This window comes from Silene latifolia, chromosome 5, assembly GCF_048544455.1.
Source record: "Silene latifolia isolate original U9 population chromosome 5, ASM4854445v1, whole genome shotgun sequence".
NCBI lineage: Eukaryota > Viridiplantae > Streptophyta > Magnoliopsida > Caryophyllales > Caryophyllaceae > Silene > Silene latifolia.
This window is the reverse complement of record NC_133530.1, coordinates 43,927,136-43,949,487: the sequence shown is the minus strand read 5'-3', so window position 1 is coordinate 43,949,487 and position 22,352 is coordinate 43,927,136.

Below are 22,352 nucleotides of genomic sequence, written 5' to 3'. Positions count from 1 at the left end.
TATTCCATTCTTGGCAAAATGCTTGGGTCTTTTTCCCCACAAATTGGGTTCCATTATCACATACTATTTCTGACGGGACTCCATATCTGCAAATGATATTTGTCCTGATGAAGGATATTACTTCCTTTTCAGTTACTTGCCTGAAAGAATCAGCCTCGATCCATTTGGAGAAGTAATCAGTCATAGCCAACATGAATACTTTTTGTCCTGGAGCTACGGGCAGTTTTCCCACAATATTCATGCTCCACTTTATGAATGGCCAGGGTGCAGAAATTGAGTGAAGGAACTTAGATGGCTGATGTAAGATTGGTGCATGGACTTGGCAGGCTTCACATTTTAATGAATATTCCAGGCAGTTAACCCTCAGTGTAGGCCAGTAGTAGCCTGTCCTGAGAACTTTACTTGCCAGGATATTTCCTCCTTTATGGTTACCACAGTGTCCATCGTGTATTTCTTGAAGTACTAGTTTGGCTTCGTCAGGCTCCAAGCATCTTAGGTAAGGTCCAGCCTGCGATCTCTTGAATAAAGTGTTATTGATAATAGCGTTAGTTGAAGCTCTGATTTTAAAAGCCCTTGCTTCATGTCTCCCCTAAGGCAGTATTCCTCGGAGAAACCAATCATAATAGGGTTTAGTCCAAGAGTTATTTTCCTTATTGACATGTGTAGATACCCAGTATCTGCTGAGACTCCAACAAACACCCGATGATTATCGGACTACAACATGTTTTGGAATCGCGGCGTTTGATCGACAATTTGTGTACAACTTTACGTCGGAATACTTAAAACAATTTCGAAAATAAAACATCTCAAAACATTTCAAAAATACCTGGAGTGTTTAATGCACGGCGACGGGGTCGCAATGACACTAACTAGAGTCAAAACCGACACCGGACCAAAAACCGACTCAAAAATTCAAATCCCGACTCCAACAACGAGTCAAACCGAGTCAACCACAAAAAAAAATATCTCAAGGCCTTCTATGCTAAGATTTCCCGGATTTATGAATGGTCAAGTACCAAACATATGACTATAAATCCTAGGATAGAACAAATCATGATTGCTTTTGTTGTGAAAGCGACAACACAGCTCGAAGACCCGCGACGTAGCTCGCGCCTCTTTGAGCAGCCCAAGTGGCCACGTCGCTCAAAACTCACACAACCACTCATTCTCCTATAAATACCCCTCAAATGCCACCCATTTGAGACTTACGCGAGTGTCCGCCCCCTCTTTTCTCCCTTAAAATTCTCAACTTGACTTCTTAAGTCACAATCCGACGCGTGTTTACGACCTACCGATCGTAAACACGAGCCTTACACATTGTTTGGTACCGTCATCGTGCATTAAATCACTTGCCCGACCACTTCGACCACTACACCATCACTAAACTTTTAAAACACTCTTTTATTTACCAAAACGGTTTTAAACCGAGTTTTTTCTGATCAAACGAGTTGTTACACTTACGTCGGTCACTCGCCATAACCAAACATGTAAGTGTGAGGGTGTAAAAATCCTCTTTTATTATGTTTTCATTTGTTTCATGACTTTAACATGCTAAAACACGCATAACATGAACCAAAACATGGAATAAACGAGCCAAAACCGATTTTTGGTCTGAGGCAGAAGCCCCTTGGGTCGCCAACAGGCTCGCGCCTAAATGGGGTACTCAGACCAGAGATCCACCGTGTTTGTTCTCGTCATTTCCCTTAATCCATTTTTCATATTTGTAATCGGTTTTTACCATTTCAAGTATTTTCGAAACCTTTTTGTTTCATTTCACATGTTTTAACCATAAAGCATTTTTCACCCTTGGTTCTTCATACCATGACGGTTAAATCTGTGTTTCGGTGATAATATTTGGTTAATGACATTTAAAAGGTATTTTAAAGCCTTTTATTTCATTTCTTTATATTCTCAAACAAACATATTAGTCACCAACACAAAATCATCCTTGGTTCCACATACCATGCCGGATTTTAACCCGGGTACGATGACGAGTATCGACTAATTACATTCAAAATGGAATTAAAACAACTAGTCCATAATCATTTTTCAAACCTATTTATGTCAAGTTTGTCAAATCGAACCCGACACCGAATGTTATCAAATAATGATGATTATTCGAGTCTAGTTCTTCAAATCAACAAATACGGTCTAAACGACCCTTTCAAAAACAAACCGGGTTCAAATACCCATTTTCAACACGTTTCATAACGTTTTCTAAATAGTCAGAACACGGCATACAACCGTTGGCTAACCCGCGCCTCAAGCAGACTCCCCATTTCTCATTTTCAAAACCATAGGGAGGCCCCTTACACCGCCGGCTGGCTCGCGCCTCTTATAGCCGTCTGGTACAGGGCCTGTTCGCTTCCAGCATTAGTCTAGGACGATCCTGACTCCGGCTAACCCGGATATAGGACGGATCAGATGACTATTTAAACCACATTTGCAAAATGCCTTACTAAGACAAATGGATCATGTTATGCACCCTAAACCTAATACGGTAAATGGATGTTTAATTTCCGCCTTGCATGCAAATCAATCATTAATCCAACTCGACATCTTATACTTGATACTTGGATTAAATCAACCGACTTAGAAAGCTCTCACATGTTAGGTTTAAATCATTGGATGCGCATTCATGCATTTAAACCGTTTTATCAACGTTTGCATTCAACCAACCAATATCGATCAGTAGAGGCCGCTAAACGCGGGCGGGATTGGGTGTCTGATTAAAGGGCTTCCCAATACATACCTTCACCTCTTACTAAGAAACTTTGGATAGTGGACGACCTTATCCAGGGCGTACGAGAGTCATTCTAGAGATAGGATGCTAAAGAGGGACGATTTCCTTATCTTTAGTACCTATGTCACACGCTGCTTTGTGCTTCGATTTGACCGAGGTATAAAGTGGAATTCGAACGGGTTCCAGGCATCCCACAAATGCTTGGTGGGGACTCCGAACATCTCTAATCGTTTCGAGACCCTTACCGAGACGAAACCGACTGATCTAAAACGATCCGGTCGAAAGCACCTTTACGCCGCCGAGCGTGGCTTTCAAAAGACCGCTGCATGTCCACAGATTAGCTTGGCGTGCAGGTGGCCCGTGACTACGGACCGGTAGGTGGCCCAAATCCACAGACTGAGACGTGGCCCATGTCCACAGATTGGCGACTCCGCTGGGGAAAACTAGGACACTTACGTCTTTGTGATCCCTAGATGGTGAGACTCGAACGAGGTCTTGGTTGGAATGCAATAATTGATATTACGGTCACGATCGGGTTCCTTGTCCGGGCCCACAACCTAACCCTTTTCTACCAATTGGCTCGTCTCGTCGGCGTGAGTTTTCTCATCCCCGCGTTTCGAATCCCGATTGAGTCAAGCATACCATTGATGTTACACATTTCTGTTTCGTCAAAGAACTTTCATCACTTTAGAGCACGAGGCTAGGGCACCCTCCTTACACATTTTGTTTGGATTGGTATCCCTCTCGCAAATCGGGGTTTGATTGCTTGGTGTGTAACCCACCCTCTTAAGCCAAAACCCGTGTCAGCATAATGCATAATATAATGAACTGTGAGTGCTTATGTGCTATCTGATCATAAGTCCTTCCATGTCATTTTCAAACTTTCAAAAACACCCTTTTCGCGCCGTTATAATGGCCATTTCAAACCTCGGTCTTTCGCCGACCGATGCACGCCTTTCTAGGTCGTCGTAATGACGATTTTCAAACCCGGTTTTGTATAACCATTTCAACACGCCTTTCTAGGCCGTCATAATGACGATTTTCAAACTCGGTTTTGTATAACCATTTCAACACACCTTACTAGGCCGTCATAATGACGATTTTCAAACCCGGTTTTATTTAACCATTTCAAGACGCCTTTCTAGGCCGTCATAATGACGATTTTCAAACCCGGTTTTGTATAACCATTTCAACACGCCTTTCTAGGCCGTCATAATGACAATTTTCAAACCCGGTTTTGTATAACCATTTCAACATGCCTTTCTAGGCCGTCATAATGACGATTTTCAAACCCGGTTTTGTATAACCGTTTCAAATCACCTTTTTACGCCGTTATAATCGCCGCGTCTAGACACGGATTTTAACCCGTTTCGCGCCGACAATGGCTTTTCTTTCAAAACCCGAGAAAAGCACACACCCTTTTCTCGAGACACTTTCAGATCCCGAGGACCATACACCGTCCCCGAGAACTTTTCAAAACATTTCAAACTCGATTTTCAAAACATACAATTTTGAATTTCAAAACCGTCTTGGGAAGCCACACACTGTTTTCCGAGCCGACTCAAACTCAAACCGTCTCTTGCAAATAAACTTAAGACAACCCTTTTCAACTGATCGACTTGCGGAGATTTCTATCTTCGGAAGCCGCCCATTAAGGCGACAAATGAATCTTTTTGAAAATTTCTATTTTCGAAAACTTCAGTCCACCATTCCAATTCCGCCTCGTGTCTATCGAGTCAAAGCAAACGTACTTATGGGTCTTTACTTATGAGTCGTCTCACCACGAGACCCGTCAAATGACGTCACGTTGTCATGATTGGACTCGTGTCAAAGGTTCGGTCAAACACCGTCACGTCATAAATCGAGTCAGCACCGAGGGACCACACGCGGTCACCCCGTCTTGTTGAGTCGATCTTTGTCTCGTCCTCTGTGTTGTCTGCGTTCAGTCTTGGAACCGTGTCGGATTGAGTTGTAATGTGAGACGTTTTTCTGCCTCAGAGCCATGGCCCCGTCTTCAACTTCGTCTGTCAACCACAACAACAATGATAACAACAGAGATGTCACAACTGATCAGCTAGCCAGCCTGCTTACCGCTCTAAAGGTCACCCTGGATCGCGTCGAGACCCGTATCGACGCCCTCGAGAACAAGGAAATTGGGGAACATAATACCCCACCTCTGACTAAAACTGAGAAGAGGCTGAAACTCTTGGAAGAACAACTCCTAGCCCGGGGTAGCAATATCCACCTTGAAAACAACCGAAGGTTCGAACCTGTTGGGGACCAGTTACCTGACAACTTCACCCTGACTGATGTGCCTAAGTTCAAGGGATTGGAGGACCCACTCAACCACATTCGTGCTTTCAAGGACTACATGGCCATTTAGGGGGTCAAACAAGAGCTTTTTACCAGAATCTGCCCATCCTCTTTGGAGCCGATTCCTCGCCAATGGTACTACTCCTTGGACCCGAAAAACCTTACCACTTGGGATGAGATCGCAGTTGAGTTTGCCAAACAGTATGCCGACAACGTCGAAATCCAGGCCAATACCCGTATTCTCGAGGTGTTAACCTAAAACAACAAGGAAGGGTTCACTGAGTTCCTAACCCGCTGGAGGAGGGTGAGTACTCAATTGGTCAGTAAGCCGAGTGAATCAACTCTAGTGGAAAAATTTGTCAACAACCTCCGCCCGGTTTATGCCAACCTACTGAGGTATCAGAATATCAAAACTTTTCAAGATCTGCAGATTCTGGGGACACGTATTGAGGACGACCTCCGAAAAGGTGTCTTAGCAAAGACCACTGGCAGGGGTTATCAAGGATCCACCTCAACTGGATCTCGCCCTTACGGTCAGACAAACAAGATTGATGAGGTTAACCTCGTCGAACCATCTGCCAAGAAGACTGAACGCCCCCAGAGAGTGTTCACCAACATAGTGAAGGAAAAGTAGATCTATATACTAACATATTCATATATGTTTTTGTTAATTTACTCATAAAATTAATGGTGATCTTATGCATGCAAACTTATAAACAAAATAAGGAAGAAACATTCATTCTTACATTGGAAATTGGTTTATGGGCACAAGTGAGTTCTCCTACTCACTTGTTCTTGAGCTTCCAAATATTGGATGAACAAGGTTCAAATTAGAACCTCTCCCAAAAGCATATACCCAAGATAACCCCTTAATAGATTAATATTATTAGATCTAGAATAATAATAATCTTACTAAAAATTGACCCAAAATATTTTTGTGCTCTTGAATTTTCGGCCAAGAGGAGAGGAATTTTGGAGTAATTTTATCTCTCTAAAATACATTTGTTTTAGATGATGTTGAATGAATAATGCACACACTAGTTTTCATGTAGTGTTGTAGTGGAAAAATTAAGCAAAAACTTTTGCTCTTTTTCTTATGGTAAAACCGAAAATGGGGAAGGGAGAAGACCTAATGCATGCTCTCCTTTTTCTTTTCAAGAGAAAGCTATGCATGCAAGGCTAGAGGTAGGCATTATAATTGTGTTTTCCACTTACAAATAATCAACACAATTTTATCCTAATACTCCCTCCATTTCGGTATACACACATAAAATGGATGAGTCCATTTCATTTGTGATTTTGTCAATATGTCACATGTGACACATTTCATGACACCTTATTTATAAAATGTATTTTTAACCATTAAAAATCAACATATTAACAAAATATGTCACTTATAAAAATTAACATAGTAATTCACACTTACTTGTACCAAAATGGTTTACCAATTTATAAATCACAACATCTTGCATTTATATAATAAATTATTCATTCCGTTTCAATTGTTTCCGTAAACAATAATTTCATCTAAGTAACAAAACAATTCGATTACTTAGACCGTATCTTATTATAATCAAATATAATAAGACACGTAAATATTACTTCCAAAATCATCAGTCAATTTTAGGTAATTTAATTAACTCGTATCGTCATACGATCAATTAAATAATCAATTAAGAGTGTTACCCTTTAGGTATGACCTAAGGGGATCAACTGATCACCACCGTCGCACGACAGTAATATCAAACTCTAGGCAGCCAATCATTACCGATATGTGTGGACCAGTTGACTGTAAAATATTACATCCCACATGTATTCTTAAAATCAGCTTTAAACATGTGATCATCATGATCAACAGTCGTGATCGCATTATTGTCGGAGGACACATATTCCAACAATCACCCACTTGTCCTCGACACGTGTGCGTCACCAATTCTCTTGTCCTATTACTATCTCCCACTCAATGCAAGGTATCTTTCGGGTCGTACTTGCAAGTGATCATATCGAGAGTTGTTTCCTCGATCTGGAGAATAACTGATTGACCGGATTTATCTATCATAGATACCTTCCGAGCGTGGCCACGCATTTCCAGTTCATTACTCCTCGAGTGGCCCTGAGATATTGTTTTAACCCTGACAAGGGGGTGGACAATTCCTATCGCACTTATTCCCTTCGACTAGCCACAACCATCATAACCCAAAATATGCCCATTTGACCCCATTTACGAAGGTCGTAGTAACACAAATCAAAGTTAATCTGAAACTGTGCCATCTTAGGTGAACAGTCCTTAGTCAAAAGAATCGACTCATTAGAATACTATAGTAGCTCTCGCCACGACCAGGCTATATAAATTTGCCAGAACTCTATAAGCGGTCATAAGGCCCGACAAAGTGTTCCTAACAGTCTGCCTATATGATCGACTAGTCATTCTCATATTACTCTATGGCACTTGAACTTGCCATCAATCGCATCACACTCTAGTCACTTCGAGACGTCACCTCATACAAGTGACTATGGGCGAATACAATGTTAATCCGTGTTCACTTTAACGGGGTTAAACGTTGTCTCTACAACCCGTTTGGATGTAACAAAGTATAATAAAAGAGTTTTAAAGTAAAACTCGAACGACACATGCGATTATCACATATGAATAGTCAATGCCTGATTACTATTTCATGTTCTATAATCTAATTTGATCTTGTATGTAGTTGTTCATTTCAATTCAATTGAAATGACGTGACTCATCATGTTAAGCCGCTGAGAAGGCTTTGGTTAGTAGGTTTTATAAACTTCTTGTACCTTACTCAACCTTACTACATACTCGTTTTCTTTTGTAATGTATACATCTTCATTACAAAACTTTCTGAGTACGTGTCGAGATCCAATCAAGACATAGTCCCTCTAGTCTTAGAATAGCTCCGACTGTTTTCAGAGTATACGGGACCCATCCCTCTTGCACATCCCATGATTGCAAGAGTACTCAATTTCCGTTATAAATATCTCTCATTGTTCTTTATTGCCTAGAACGATTCTAGAAAATCTACTTCTTAATTAACATAGCCACAATGGTATCTTAACCATCCTAATGTGTTTTGATTATGGTTTTGTCGGAAACCATGCGCAATCTCAATTGTCAATTGTCACTTGTGTAACACCCTTACACAAAATTGCATCATAAACACTTTGCTTTACTTTCTTAATGCTTCTGCAAGCACTTAAGGGTAATCTTTATTGCTTACTTGGTAAAGATTACTTAAATTCGATTTTGAAAATAATTCATCATACTCAAAGTATATGAAGTGTTATACATCATTACTTATTTAATTGATCCGGCAGCGGAAGCAAATGGAATCAATCAAATATGTTCAATTTAATTGAACTAGTCATGAATCTTATCAACATAAGACTTCTTATTGACGCTAATATCATGTAAATTTATCTTCATAAATCTGGATATTAAAGAGGTATTATATTACTCCAAAAGTCTTAAATCATTCTCAATGATCAATATGTCATCCACATATCGGACTAAATAAAATTTCCGTAACTCCCACTAAACTCCATGTATAAACACAACTTCTTGACTTATCGAGAAAAGTTTTATAACATGATCAAAACATTGATTCCAACTCATGGATGTCCTACTTAAGATTCTCTCTTAAGTTTCACATTATCTTAGGATTGCAAGAATCTATAAAACTCATGACATGTATTGAATACATTCCTTCTTTTGAAGAAGTGGGTTTTAGATTCACATGCTGTATGCGTATCCTCATAATGAAATACAATCCCTAAGAAGATCCAAATAGACTTAAGCATTTCAATTAGTGCAAAACCCTTTGCAACCAATCTTGCTTTGAAATCTCTCTTTATTAGTGCAAAACCCTTTGTCACTAATCAAGCCCTTTTGTTTCGGATTTTCATGGCTCTAAGCCTTGTATTGAGTTGTGACTTAAACACTCTTATGTAAGTCATATGTTCATTACTTTCTAGAAGTAATCAACTTGAATCAAACAATTTCTTTTGTAAGTTATAAGCTCTTTACTTTCTTAAAAGTAGCATGAATTCATCATTTTTAACAAGTGACGAATTTAACCTCCTAGGTTTTGAAGAAACAATGTCTTACACAAAACGTCTCATGTAGCCAAAAAAGACCAGTTTCTTGCGACATAACATTCTCTGTGGCATTCTTTGTGGCTCTTGAATAATTTCTCCCACTCTGTCTTCTAGAAATAAACTTGTATTTTAGAAAGACAGCTTCAGGAGCCGCAAACCCGTCGTACTCGTGATAATTGAAAAGGGAAAAATGAGTATTTGTTTCTTGTGAAAACTTACAAACATGGTACCCTTACCATTTCATATCTCATATGATTCGATTTAGTGGAAAAATAATTTAGACAAAAATGATAAAATCCCCAAAAGGATCAAGTAACTCAAAGTAACTTGATTGAAGTCCAAACCATATCGAATAGCGTTTGATTTCTTATCCAACCACACATTAATCCATAATGCGTGCTAAGAGAGATTAACTTGTGATACTATATCACATTTCCTTTGGCTTATATCAAAGTCTCCACTTTAATAATCCCATCACGACTAAATCGTGATTCCTTGAACTCTTTAAACTTTTTCAAAGATTTTTCTATTTACCTTATTAAGTGAACATATTAGCGTCAACTTAAATCATTGGTAAAAGAAAATGATCAACCTATTTTGGATCGATGATTTACAACCTCGATCTCCTTTTCAACCAAAAGGCACGAGACATCTTGCTTTGAATACAAGATACGCATATACCATTAACAATCTAATGGTCTCAAGAGTACTCGATAACTCTTTGCGTTCATCATTCCAAAATTTAAGGTTTAATCTTGGGTTACCAATTTGAATCTTACATCATCTACATGATATATCATTCTAGTTTGGTTTAGAATATAATCACCTTGATAATGGGCTAGCCATACATCAAATCGTGGTGTATAGGGTCACAAAAGTGAAAACCTCTTTTGTATCTTAACAAGTTTATATTCTTATTTAGAGTTTATGCACTTAATATTCACAATTAAGTACAACTATAAACCCAAAACTAGATTGAGTACACAATTACTCTATCTCTCGACATTATTGTTGCTAGTCGTCATATTCTAATCATTCTATGTATCGCATACAATGATGAAAACCACCATCGGTTTCTAATATTGACGAAATGGTACTAGCAAAATTTATGTTAATCATATAAACATTTAAAGAAGAAGATCCTATTAGATGTCCCACAACTAATTTGTTGATACTTCAATAATTTGGGGTAATTTCCTTTCTAGTGTCCAACATTTAAGACAATGGAAACTTTATCGGTTGGGATTGATAGGTTTAGTATCGTCATTCTCAACAACTTTCCCTTTAACATTACCTTGTATCAATTCCATTATAATCTTTACTTCTTGAACCTCGTCCTCATCTTAACGGTTTAAGAGAATGCTCCCACTCATTTCAATAAGTCTTTGCTTTGAGAAGCAAAAATTGAATTCATGAAGATTACTATTCATTTGTTCGTTTTAGTCTTAAAACTTTCATTGAAGTGGTTGCGTTATTTTGGTCAATTTTGATTTCCAACCAATCTAGTTACCAAAATTAGAAACAATTCATTGTAAGTAGATGTGTTAGTCAAGAATCAAAAACCTGTTTGATAATGAATAACTTTTATCTATACTCTTTAAAAGAGATCCTTAGTAATGGTTCATTTGAGGTTTTAGAAGCAAATTCATATTTGTCTTTAGTTACGATGTTTTAATGGAGATTTTGAAAAATCGAAATGATATCGTATATGAATTGTGGTAAAGAAATAGAACAATATGATAACGGAATAATGAAAACAAAAACATTTGTCGTTATAATAATACTTGTAAATAACAAGTAAAGCATTTACATAGTGACCTTTACCCAACTATGATAAATGATTCCAAGATCCAAATTCATATTAACTTGGGCACGGTATGGCCGATGAAACCCTTATCAATATAACTCGGTGGATTAACGTTTTAATCGATTCTACTTTTAGAACTCTTGGTCGATAAAATTACTCTAATAATTATCTTTAGCCCAAAACACATCCGACAAGGGCACGGTATGGCCGATGAAACCCTTATCAAAAACTTTTGTTGAGTTCAATCCAAATTTCGAATAAATGTGTCCATGATCCAAATCCACATCAATTTAGGCACGGTATGGCCGATGAAACCCTCATCAATATGAACTCGGTGGATAGACATTTATCAACCACTTCCCCTACGTAACAATGTTTGTACCCCGGTAGGGCCGAGTGTACTCCCTCGCGAAATAGGTTTTCATGGTTTCTACTATTTGGTAAGGCTATGTCTCAATTAATTGTTTTAGCGAGAGGTCATGTCAATTTATTATCTATCACGTTTTAAGTGAACTAAAGCGGTGAACTACGATAATTTTAATTGACACGGTAGATAAACTCGATAAAAAAACAATGCATGTTTTAGTTATGGCGATTTAGCGATGCATGCGACATATAAATAAAATGCAAAGCATAAAAATAAATCCTAGTATGGCCTTCCTAAAATAGAAAAACTATTTAACTATTACATATTCGGAAACCAACTCCACTGGTCCCTTGAACTTCGGTTGTGGCACGCATCTCGAGGTAACACCGTCTTTATGTATCGCCATCTTGAAGAAATCCGTCTTGGGAACTCCGAGATAAATTAAATTACATAGCAAATTACATAATTTCCTATTATACATTTGTAACTAAAATAAAATAAATCTATTAAATTACAAAACGGTGATACGAGATCACAATAAATTACAACCGAATCGATATTCCCATACATTTCGGGCAATACCAATTAAAAACTAAGGCCATACTAAGTAAAATTACATAATTCAAAAATTACATAAAATAAAATTATGACAATCATAAAGAAAATGCAGCATTATAATATGTATGAACATGCCCAATTTTATGCTAAATCGCCTTAAATAGCCAATATCGTATATTACTCGGTTTTTACGGATTTGCGTGATTTCAACATTTTATAATCACAAAATTACATAAATTCATATTTATGCATAAGTTAATTACCCTAACCCCTTAGGACTCAAAATTTAGTCTTCACTAATTATTTGACCATAATTAACTCATATTTCTAAAATTGTTCATTAATGGACTTAAAATTATAAAAATAAGCTATAATCTTCAAATAAATCACAAAATTTCAAATAAATTCAAAATTTGAAATTTAAACTCATGAACATTCTGGAAAAATACCATGACACTCATAATGTTCAAAAACTTAGGTTAAAAATTTCGAAATTTATCCGGAAAAACAATGTTGCGGTTTATCGGTTTTAACTAAATAATCATAAAAACATGAGAAAAATTATATTCACCAACTTTTCAATTTTAGATCTGAAAAGGGTAATAAAATGCAACATTGGACGTTTTTCCTTAGTCATGGAGTATGTTTTATTAATATTTCACTAATTAAGTCACTATTAATGTCATTTTTCTTCAAAAATCCATAAATCATGCAAAAAGACTTCAATATAGCCTATTATTTTACACACATCTTGTAAAATTGCATGTGACAACATACTAAATTTCTATGACCAGATTCAAAATTTATCTCATATTAACCTATTTTTCACCTAAATCCGAACTTAATAATGAAAAATCCATTTTTCGAGCATAAGAAGTCCAAAAATTATGAAAATTTACAGGTCATCTCAAAATAATATATGTGATAACATATCCAAAAAGCACTGGAAAATTCGAAGTTTAGCTAATTTTAGTCCGAAAATGACATTTATACTCATAAAATCATATTTTAATGTCATTATTATGTAATATGAACAATAAAAATCCATAAAATAACCTAAATATCCTAAAAACATTTTTAGGATCAGAAACTTTAACATGCAAAAATTAATTTTGTGATATATCATAATAACACAAATTATACAAGTTTTATATGTTAATCTTTATAACTCGGAAAAACTTTTAACCGATTTGCATGCAAACAACCATGGCTCTTGATACCGATTGAAGGAAAAGTAGATATATATACTAACATATTCATATATGTTTTTGTTAATTTACTCATAAAATTAATGGTGATCTTATGCATGCAAACTTATAAACAAAATAAGGAAGAAACATTCATTCTTACATTGGAAATTCGGTTTATGGGCACAAGTGAGTTCTCCTACTCACTTGTTCTTGAGCTTCCAAATATTGGATGAACAAGGTTCAAATTAGAACCTCTCTCAAAAGCATATACCCAAGATAACCCCTTAATAGATTAATATTATTAGATCTAGAATAATAATAATCTTACTAAAAATTGACCCAAAATATTTTTGTGCTCTTGAATTTTCGGCCAAGAGGAGAGGAATTTTGGAGTAATTTTATCTCTCTAAAATACATTTGTTTTAGATGATGTTGAATGAATAATGCACACACTAGTTTTCATGTAGTGTTGTAGTGGAAAAATTAAGTAAAAACTTTTGCTCTTTTTCTTATGGTAAAACCGAAAATGGGGAAGGGAGAAGACCCAATGCATGCTCTCCTTTTTCTTTCCAAGAGAAAGCTATGCATGCAAGGCTAGAGGTAGGCATTATAATTGTGTTTTCCACTTACAAATAATCAACACAATTTTATCCTAATACTCCCTCCATTTCGGTATACACACATAAAATGGATGAGTCCATTTCATTTGTGATTTTGTCAATATGTCACATGTGACACATTTCATGACACCTTATTTATAAAATGTATTTTTAACCATTAAAAATCAACATATTAACAAAATATGTCACTTATAAAAATTAACATAGTAATTCACACTTACTTGTACCAAAATGGTTTACCAATTTATAAATCACAACATCTTGCATTTATATAATAAATTATTCATTCCGTTTCAATTGTTTCCGTAAACAATAATTTCATCTAAGTAACAAAACAATTCGATTACTTAGACCGTATCTTATTATAATCAAATATAATAAGACACGTAACTATTACTTCCAAAATCGTCCGTCAATTTTTGGTAATTTAATTAACTCGTATCGTCATACGATCAATTAAATAATCAATTAAGAGTGTTACCCTTTAGGTATGACCTAAGGGGATCAACTGATCACCACCGTCGCACGACAGTAATGTCAAACTCTAGTCTGCCAATCATTACCGATATGTGTGGACCAGTTGACTGTAAAATATTACATCCCACATGTATTCTTAAAATGAGATTTAAACATGTGATCATCATGATCAACAGTTGTGATCGCATTATTGTCGGAGGACACATATTCCAACACATAGGGTCGACTTATGCAAGTGCCTTAAAAAGGCTCATGGATCAAGGGAAGTTACAACCGATCGGGCCCACCGCGGACCCGGCCGACGCCAAGAAATCCCGATTTTGGAACCCCAACGCCTACTGCCAGTATCATCGAGGGAAAGGGCATGATACCGAAAATTGCTTCAAACTCAAGCACCTCATTCAAGACATGATTGAGAAGGGAGATTTGCCTATACCCCCACCAACTAAGCCGAACAACCAAACGAATCCCCTGGGAATTCACGCCATCTCTGACGATGAGCCGACCCTAGACTGCTCTCATCTCATCTTGCCGATTGACGACGAGGTGAATGTTCTGGAAAAGGATCCTTCAGACGGAGTGTTCGTGTTCGATCTTTGCCACCATGCTCACTATGTTTCATCATGTTGAAGAGGCCATAGCCAGCCTCTCTGAGAGAATCACCCGACTCGACGACGCCTACCGTCGACTCATCTTCAATCCCCCAACACCGCGTCCGAGGGAGAATTCCCCAAGCATTCAAAACTACCCACCCCAGGATGGATTGCTCCCGCGACCATTCTGGCATAGACCTCACGAAAATCACCCTCAAAATAACAACCCCCATAAAAATCGCCCTCACAAAAATATTCCCCACAAGAACTACCCACCGAGGAATACCCCTCCAAGGTATCCTCGAGACCCTGAAATTAACGGCATATGGCGGGATGATGTTGAGGATGTCTATGTCACCCCAGGGAAGGAAAAGCGGACGAAGGAAATCGGACATCTCACCCTGTCCGGACATCCCTATCAAAATCCGAGCAACCCAGCGGTCGTTCCAACAACGAATGACCTAGTCGTCCCGGAAGCGGACACTCAACCAAAGGCTCCCGAGAACTCAATCCCGAAACAGCTCCAGAAAGCAAAAGCCGAAATCTCAATTTGGCAACTGATCGCAACGTCTTTTGAGCATCGACAGGCCTTGCTGCAGGCCTTGGGAAAATTAACCGTGCCCTCCACCTCTTCCCCAGAAGAAATAGTGGCACACATGATGAGAGACGCCCCTGATCTGAGCAACCCGGTCGTCTTCTCCGACGAGGATATTCCAATGTTCGGACTCAATCATAATCTGACTCTGTACATCACCGTACAATGCCTCCAAAAGAATATACCAATGGTCCTCGTGGATGACGGTTCCGTCGTGAATGTCATTCCTCTCAAAACTGGCCACAGGCTGGGCATCAAGGAATCTGATTATTCCCGACAAATCAAGCAGTACGCGCCTACGACGGCACTCGTCGCAAGGTCGCTGGGCTAGTCACTTTGACCGTCGCAACCGGGCCATTAGAAAGACAAACCAGTTTTCAAGTGGTTGACATCGACGCGTCCTTCAACATGCTCCTGGGACGTCCCTGGATTCACGCCGTCAAAGCGGTCACCTCAACGCTCCACCAAAAGATCAGGGTCCCCTTCAACGGAAAAACGATCACGATCCCCGCTTCCCCAATCAAAGCAGTCATGAGAAGAGGGGTAGCCTCCCAAGCCATTGAGGAGGACGACAATGAAATGTGGGGTTTCCAAGCCGTGAACGCCATAACTGATGAACCTGCAACCTCTGAGTGTGACCCGTTCACCAACCTCACGATCAACCGTATCATGATGCGTCAAGGTTATTTCCCGGGTTTGCCGCTCAATCCACTAAAGGACCCATTGCCTCCCTTGAAACAGGCTAAGGTCATCAACATTCCCTTTGGGCTGGGATACGAACCTACTGACGAAGATATCCAGGAGATGAACCTCCTAATCCGAAAACGCAAGAAGCACGGAGTCATCCTCCGTCCCTACCATCTGACTCTCAACGGATACTTTGTCCCCGAGGGAGAGTCTGAACTCTACCACGGCTTTCCGGAACCAATCTATGACTCTGTGGAGAAGGCTAGGTACCCGGGAGTGGAAGTCTTCCAGGACTGCTACTTTATCCCCGACAACATCGAAGCTGCATCAACTGAGTCCAAACCATCACCATGCCTCGACGAACAAGCTGTCACACTCCTATTTGGGGAAGATAACGTCAAACACCTCGACTATGAGGACATCATCAACATCGCCCTGAAGGACAATCAATTTAATCCAACCGCCTTGATCTCCGATACTGACCCGGAGAAAGCTGCCCAGGGCTGAAGGAAAACCATCAAGTGGACCGATCGCCAGGGCCGCATTCTCAAGATAACAACTGGAGAAGGCCCTATGTTCAAGGAGGGAAGTGAAGAAGGATCTGGATCTGAGTCAGAGTCAGAGTCAGAGTCAGAGTCAGAGTCTGTCTTAACTCCTAACGCTCCTGATGTCACAGTCAAGGTCCCCTTCCCACTGTTTTATCACAAAGTCGTGGCTGATTCAGAGGCTGAGTCTACCAAGGTCACCCCCACTCCCATGAAAGGTGACAACCTGGAGCCTGTTCCAGGGGCTACTTCCTCTGTTGTGTCGCCTCTGACTGACCACGAGATGTCTGTCCTTTCCGAGCTTTTCGCTCGTGTCAACTTAATGAACGCTAAGTTTGCTTATGACTCGTCTCAATTTAACTACAATGCAATTCTGAATGATTATGAGGAATTTGACTTGAGTGACTACCCACCTCACTTGGCCAAAGAACTTGACAAGCGGGAAACCAGAACCCCCATCATTAAGGAAACCGAGCCTATTAACGTAGGAACCAACAATACACCTCAAGAACTTAGGATAGGGACAACCCTGGACCCCTCGGAAAGACAGCAGTTCATTGACCTCCTTCACGAATAAAAGGACGTATTCGCCTGGTCTTACAAAGATATGCCTGGGATTGACAGAGAAATTGCAGAACACTGGATACCCATTAAACCCGGGGCTAAACCTGTGAAACAGAAGCTACGTTGGATGCGTCCTGAGTGGGCCCTAAAAATCAAGGAAGAGGTGGACAAACAGTTCAAGGCTGGGTTCATCAAAGTGTCTGAATACTCGGATTGGATGGCCAACATTGTGCCGGTACCAAAGAAAGACGAAAGAATTCGGGTTTGCATCGACTTCAGGGATCTGAACAAGGCAAGTCCAAAAGACGACTTCCCTTTACCACATGTTGACATTCTGGTGGACAACACCGCCGAACATGCTCTCCTATCATTATGGACGGGTATGCCGGGTACAACCAGATTAAAATGGTTGAGGAAGACATGCACAAAACTGCGTTCACTACACAGTGGGGTACATATTGCTACACGGTCATGCCTTTCGGCCTCATCAACGCCGGAGCAACCTATCAAAGAACCGCTACCACTCTCTTACATGATATGATGCACAAGGAGGTAGAGGTATATGTCGATGACATGATCGTCAAATCAAAAGAACGGGACGGCCACATCAATGCCCTCCGGAAATTCTTCGCTCGTCTGCGGAAATATAACATGAGACTAAATTCTCAGAAGTGTACATTCGGGGTCACCTCCGGAAAACTCTTGGGACATGTCGTTAGCAAAAGAGGCATTGAGATTGATCCAACAAAAATCAAAGCCCTTCAACAAATGCCTCGGCCTAGGAACGAGAAGGAGATTCGGGGATTTCTCGGTCAGGTCCAATACATCAGCCGGTTCATTGCCAAGCTCACTATGATCTGTGAACCGATATTCAAGAAGCTTCGCGCCTCCAATCACACCGATTGGGACGACGACTGTCAGAAAGCCTTCGACAGGATAAAGGAAATCCTATCCAAACCTCCTGTCCTCATGCCACCTCAACCGGGATTCCTCTATCCCTATACATTGATCAAGTTACCAACACGCCCATGGGAGCAATGCTAGCACAAACAGTTAGCAACGAAGAGCGAGCCATTTACTACATCAGCAAAAAGTTCATTGAGTACGAGACGAGGTATACCCAACTGGAAAAGACATGCCTTGCCCTAGTATGGTCAACAAAGAAGCTGCGGCATTACATGCTCAGCTACACGGTCCACATCTACTGCAAGATGGACCCGGTTAAATACATTTTCGAAAAACCCATACTAAACGGAAGGCTGTCTAGATGGACACTCATGCTGTCTGAATTTAATCTCAAGTTTGTACCCCTCAAGGTTATCAAGGGAAGAGCAGTTGCCGATTTCCTAGCAGAAAATCCCGTCAACGAGGATCCAACGACCGACACATGGTCACTTCCTGACGATGACATCCTTTGTGCCGACTCCGACGCATGGGACCTATACTTTGATGGTGCATCTAAACTGAGAGGCTTCGGGGTAGGAATCCTTCTAATATAACCAGAGGGAGAACACGTTCCGATCTCGGTCAAGCTAGACTTCGCCGTCACTAACAATGCCGCTGAATATGAAGCATGTCTCATCGGCCTACAAGCAGCCATCACACTTGGCATCAAGAGATTGAGGGTCCACGGCGATTCCTCACTCATCATCAATCAGGTATCCGGATCATGGAAAATCCGATCTGACAGCTTTGCTCCCTACCGAGCAAAGATCAATCAAGAGGCCGAGTTCTTCGACCAAGTCGACTACTTCCACTTGTCGCGAGAGGAAAATCAATTTGCTGATGCCCTGGCAAAACTTGCCGCGCTCGTCAACATACCTGACGACATGACATCGATGCCCCTATGTGTCGAAAGATGGAGCGAGCCAGCTCACATTTATGCCATTATCGACGACGAGGAAAGTCATGATGAACCTTGGTACCAAGCCATCCTCAATTATAAAACCAAAAACGAATTTCCTCCCAACTCTGATCAAAGAGGACAAAGAGCCATCCGTTTACTCGCATCACAATTCGTGATAAACCAAAATCAACTCTACAAAAGAACACCCCGAGGAATCCTCCTCCTTTGCATTGACCATCACAAAGCCAAGAAGGTCATGGGAGAGGTTCACAACGGAGAATGTGGCCCTCACATGAGTGCAATGATGCTTACACGGAAAATCATGCGGCTAGGTTACTACTGGACAACCATGGAAGCCGATTGCCGTAACTACGTCAAACATTGCCACAATTTCCAAATCTTCGCCAACATACAACACATACCACCATCCCTTTTATACACCATGACATCACCCTGGCCATTCTCAACCTGGGGCATCGACATCATCGGGAAAGTCAACCCAATAGGCACCAAGGAGAATTGCTTCGTCCTCGTCGCCATCGACTACTTCACCAAATGGGTGGAAGCACAATCATATGCAGTCTTGACCGCCAAGCAAGTGGCCAAGTTCATTCAAAACAACATCATCTGCCGATATGGGGTACCCCATGAGATCATCAGCGATCAAGGCTCTCACTTCCGGGCGGAAACTCAAGCCTTGCTGGACAAATACAAGATCAAACGACATTGATCATCCCCCTACCGTCCTCAAACTAACGGAGCGGTGGAGGCAGCGAACAAAACTCTTGTTACCATTATCAAGAAAATGCAAGACAACTACCGCGATTGGCCGAGCAAACTCCCATTCGCACTCTGGGGATACCGAACCTCCATTCGAACACCGACAGGAGCCACACCCTTCTACCTCGCATACGGTATGGAGGCGGTTCAATCGGTAGAGTTAGAGGTCCCATCTCTACGCATCCTACTAGAGAGTCAAGTCCCTGAGGCGGAATGGACCGTCGAAGGTACGAACAACTCACTCTTCTAGACGAACGACGACTCAACGCCTTGCACAACGTCCAGCTATACCAACGACGTATACAACGGGCATTCAACAAGAAGGTTAAACCCAGGAACATCCAGGAGGGCGACCTGGTCCTCAAGTCAGTTCGAGCACCATTACCCGTCGATCCGAGGGGAAAATTCAAACCCAACTGGGCCGGACCATACCTGGTCAAGAAAATACTTTCGGGGGGCGCAGTGAGACTGAGTGACCTAGATGGGGAGGACTTTACAAACCCGACCAACCTAGACCAACTCAAGAAATACTACCCTTGAACCCTATCAACCAACAACCTAGCCTAGTTTTGCAACTAGCAACGACCTCAACCCTTTTCAAGTCAAGTTCCTCAATATGTTCTGATTTGAAATTGCATGTTTTATCGAGTCTAAGCTGCGGCACCTTACCCGTTTCGAATGTCCTTTGATCCGTCAAAGGCAACGTCCATTTGCACTACAAAAAACAAACCCCCTGAACTACGAGCATGGTTTGATTTCATTTCTTCGGGTGAATACGTAGGCAGTCCCTCTTATGCCTGAGGGATACAACCACAAAACCCAATTCAAATTCACAAAACATTTCGAACTACGATCATGGTTTGATTTCACCTCTTCAGGTGGATACGTAGACAGTCCTTTCTTAGACAAGAAGGATACAACCATTCCCACAATCAAGTACAACCATTGCCCACATACAAAAAAACATCCCAAAAAAAAAGGGAAAACCATTCCCTTTCCCACCAAAATACGAAAATGAACCTTTCTCCCTTTCCACAAAATACCACTTTCCCAAGTGCAAACGTTTAGGACGATTCAAATCGAATTGCCTTTACCAAAATGGATGGAAGAAACAAGCGTTCACAATTTTCGACACGAGCAATCCTCTCATTTAATTAATAATGGGAGGGATTACAACTTCAACAACAAATAAAGCTCGACGAGTCTACAACTTATCAAAGCTAAGGTGTCAACTAACACACCTCACGTAGTAAAACTAGCACAAAACACACAATAACTAGCTGGTACAACATAATAAAAACTCACAACAATAATACAACATAATAATAAAGTGGGTAATGGAGGTCTTCACTCTTCCATTCTACCCTTGCCTTTTCCTTCGGGGTACATCTTCCCCTTGTTCTCCTTGTTGGCCCGCCTAGCATGGATTTCCTCCTTGGAACGGATCCTAAACGGATCTAAGACGGCGACGGCCTCCGGTCTAGCACAAGACCCCATATTCGACCCAAGACGAGCCAATGCACGGCCCACCATATTCTTGGGGCCGGAACTCCTCCTCTTCGGTGGTCTCATCACATCGGGAGTAGCTCCATCAACATACTCTTCAAATAAGGCACGGTTCGCCTTGCCAACCTCTCGATACTTCAAGTCGACAACCTCGTCCTTACGAAACTTGGACCTCTCTTCCAAGGACGGAGCACGTGACCATTTGACATAAGCGGGAGTCACCCATGTCGTGGCAACGGGGTTTGGTACCTCCCAAAGCGGCCGAGTGGCCCACCAGCTTTCAAAGAATTCCACAAGCTCGGAGTTCCGGAAAACATTCTCTTGGACAAGAGTATCTTGAGCGGGCACCTTTTGTTGACGCCCCATTTGGCTCATGAGCCTTTCGGAATATATGAAGGAAACAACCTTCAAACCCACCACCATCAAAGAACGAGGACTAGCACCCGAGGCGGGTAACCCCGTGAAGGACCTCAAGTGCCACCACGGCACCACCCTCCTCCGCCAATCTTGCGGCCCAATAGGCCTCGGTGGAAGCAAAACTATCCGGGTACAACTTCTTCCTCATAGTAAGGTGACGGAAGGAGTAAGAAGAATGATTAACCGGAGGCTCTACATTCCTTAACCTCTCCAATAGCCACACTTGGAGGATCCTTGGCGATCCGAAAGAGGGAGCTTCTCCACAAGAGCCTTCCTTGTCCAAAGCTTGGATAATCTCTCCAAGTACCAACCACGACGGATCTCTACCATGCTCCATTTGCTCAATCACATGGATAAGGGTCATGCTACCATGACATCTTGGCCCCTCCTTCTTCAAGACATCAACAAAGAGGTACACATGGACAAGGCAAAATGCAAGAGCCCTTCTTCTAGCAACCTCCGAGACATTAGCATCTAACCGATTCGAGAAGATGTTGATAAGAGCCAACATATCCACACCATGTGGAGCAAGAAGAAAGTTGATTTGGCTTGTTGATAAGCCCAACATGTAACGGAATTTCTCCTTGTAGCACAACCGAGTCGGAGGAAGCACCGGAGCACAACCCGG